The sequence below is a fragment of the Curcuma longa genome, unplaced genomic scaffold (genome assembly GCF_044706935.1).
Source record: "Curcuma longa cultivar G26 ecotype Majalengka, Jawa Barat unplaced genomic scaffold, ITB_CL_G26_1.1 contig_4441, whole genome shotgun sequence".
In the NCBI taxonomy this organism is placed as follows: domain Eukaryota; kingdom Viridiplantae; phylum Streptophyta; class Magnoliopsida; order Zingiberales; family Zingiberaceae; genus Curcuma; species Curcuma longa.
Window position 1 is genome coordinate 1 of NW_027434152.1, and position 3,301 is coordinate 3,301.

The window sequence follows — 3,301 nt, forward strand, 5'->3', positions numbered from 1 at the left end:
TTATTTTATACAAAATAATTATAATATGTAAAAACTTACCTCACAACCATCCTTAGTTTCACCAAAATAAAGTAACAATATTAATCAGGATATAAACAAAAGAATTATAAATAGAAAAAATTAAAACAATACTAATTGTCAGAAAATTATAATGATACATAACTAGGCTATGAAGAATCGTCGTCGTCACCGTCATCACCGGAACTAGGAGGAAGCTGACTTAGAGCAGAGCCTAACTGAAGATGGTGCATAATAAAATCTTGTTGTCTGCGCATTTCTCTCATTTCTTCATCTCTTTACAAAATTATGCCTTTTAAATTAGATACTTCTTCAGTTAGGCTTTCTATTTGTGCCCTCATTGCAGGTGGGGTGGAAGAAGATGTGCTAGCAACTCGATGAGTTCTGCTCAGAGAACCCATTCCCAATATCCTCCTCCCCCCTTAGATCCTCCACTCACCTCCAACCAGATACTCAGGTCATTCCCAACGGAGGGCTCAAATCCATCAGCATTATCACCACTAGCACTTGAACTTCTCTATGCTAGCTCGAGCTCATCATATTTTTCCTGTATTAAAATATAAATACATTTAATAAGTTAGAGAAGGTACATAACTATTAGAATCCAATTAAGTTAAATATTAAAATTCAAACCTTCATAGCTCTAGCTCTTTCCCCGCTCCAAGTCTTATCTTTTTTTTGAAAAGTGTGGGTAAATATCTCAATAAAAAGTGGCTCCTTCCCCATCTCCTTAGCCTAAAAATGCATTGTTAGAAATAGAGGAATAATTTAAATTTAATTAATAACATAGTATTTATAAAAAATTTACTAATCTGCGTGTGTGTTCCTCGATGTTGATGGAGCCTCCCGCATATGTAGCAGATGAGTCACCAGAATTAAAAGTTTGATTTGCCTTATTCTGGTGACTTCTTTGTTTACTTTCCTCGGTTTTCCAAAAATCGAGGATCCTCATCCAATTTTCGTCAGTGATGCACGATGATTTTTTCTCCCTGGTCTTGGCATGATTTAGAACATGTTGAATATAATCCCCATATTTTTTTAAAAAAATCTGCTTGATTTCCATTTCTTCTGATGGATCTCAATTAAATACTCGCTAAAATTGAAAAAATAACAATTGATTAGATATATTCAATTTAATTTGATATATCAATTGAAATAAACATATACCTTAAATTCATTCTACCATAATTCTTTTGTGGGTGATGGAGTGCTGGTGTAAGTCAAAGAAGCCCCTCCCCAATGGTTATTCATGATTTTATTAATTTCACGAATAACTCATATAAAATTTTAAAATCTATACAAAAATTTCAAACAAATATTATTAAATAAACTAAATAAAATAAAATCTAAATATCTAAAAAATGATAAATACTTACGAATCGCCCTAAGGGGCTATAAACTCGCGTATATCCTGCGTCTCAATAGTGGAGTACTGTCTAGGAGAAGGGATTGGAGACTGTAAAGGTGATGACTCTTGTGGCGAAGGTGCATGTGAAGGTCTAGCAGCGCCAGGTGCTGAAGTAGACTGGTCAGGTGCATGCGAAGGTCCTGCAGCGTCAGGTGCTGGAGCAAACTGGATAGGAGTACTCCGTCTATGGCCACCTCTGCGAAACTGTCAACCAAAATTGTTATGAGATAAAATAACAAATATTGATTACATAAAGAGAATATGAAAAATCTTACCATCCTGATCTACGATATAAGCAGGTGTAGAAATAAACACACAAATAATATCACCTGTAAACCTATAAGAAAAAATGCAGTGTATTAATAATTATTTATAAATATTTAATAATAAGACAATATTTTTCCATTTCCATTGTTCAAGAAGGGCAAGAATTTAACATGCCATCTCCATTTATGTCTCAATCAGTGTTGAATTTGGGTGTAGGACATTTCATTTCAAAATGATTAATTGTCTACAAGGGCATATAGATAAAAACATATGAAATTACGATCCTTGTCCATGTGAAGCTAATGAGCATGGAGAAGCTAGTTTCAATATCATCACGTAGCAGGTCTAATTTTGATATCCTATTGAATTGGCTATTGTTCATATAGAACTCTAGAGCAAGATGTGACTAACTAGGGCATAAAATTCTTTCTCCATCTTGATCCCTTAAATAATGGAGCAAGATGGGCAGGGCAAGTTGTGTGGGCTTCCATAGGGGCAAATTCAGCGGTCTACCCCACTGTCGAAGCCCTGCTGGCGAGCTAATCGGAGTACAACGGCCAGCCAGCAGCTTAAGCTACGCCCGGCAACCCAAATCAACACTCCGGGAGTCAAAGAGAAGGAAAGGAGAGGGCTTTACCAGTTTGCACCGCCGCCTAGCTAGCTCGTCGTCGTTGCAGTAGCCGAAGTTGTCGTCGTCGCCGGATCGGGTCGCTGAGGAGTCGGGCAGACTGAAATCGCGTCGGAACATTGGAGAAGAACGGTTCAGAAGGAAAAATCACGAGAAGGGAAAGTCAGGGTAGATAGTGTTAAGTTAGGACAATTGGCGACGAAAGCATTTTCGTTGCCAAATTTGTCACAAATTTGGTGACGAACTCTGCTTTCATTGCCAAATTAGCGACGAATCTGTAATTCGTCACAAATTAGCAACGAATTTGGCGATGAAAATGCTTTCGTCTCCAAATGCCCTAACTTAACACCGTCCCAATTCCTTCTCCTTTGCCAAAGTTGGAGACGAATTAAGGATTTCATCGCCAAATTGGCGACGAATCATGTAATTCATCGCAAATTTACGATGAATTACAGATTCGTCGAAAATGTTTTCACCGAAAATGCTTTTGTCACCAAATGCGAATTCGTCATTGATTTTGCGATGAATCCTTCTTCGTTGCAAATTGGCGATGAAACATGAATTCGTCGTCAAATTAACTCATTAAGGATTTCATCGCCAAATTGGTGACAAATCTGTAATTCGTCGCAAAGTTTGCGATGAATCAGTGATTCGTCACAAATTAGCGACGAATTTGGCGACGAAAATGCTTTCATCGCCAAATGCCCTAACTCATCCACCATCCCGATTCCTTCTCCTTTGCCAAAGTTGATGAATCGTGAATTCGTCACTAAATTCCTTAATTCGTCGTCAAATGGCGACGAATTAAGCAACAAAAATTTATCATCATAATTTTCGCAACTAAACTTGTTTCATCACAAATTTCATTGCAAAGTTGTGACAAAAATATGTTTCGTCACCAAATTCATCCTAAATTTGTTACGAAAATAATTCATCGTAAAATTTCATTGCTAATACCTTATATTTTTGTAGTGGTAATT

At 37.0% G+C, this 3,301-nt stretch overlaps 1 pseudogene; it reads right to left on the reverse strand.

The window, feature by feature from the left end:
* Positions 1 to 167: 167 nt before the first annotated feature.
* Positions 168 to 3,229, reverse strand: LOC141819372 (uncharacterized; annotated as a pseudogene).
* Positions 3,230 to 3,301: the final 72 nt, after the last annotated feature.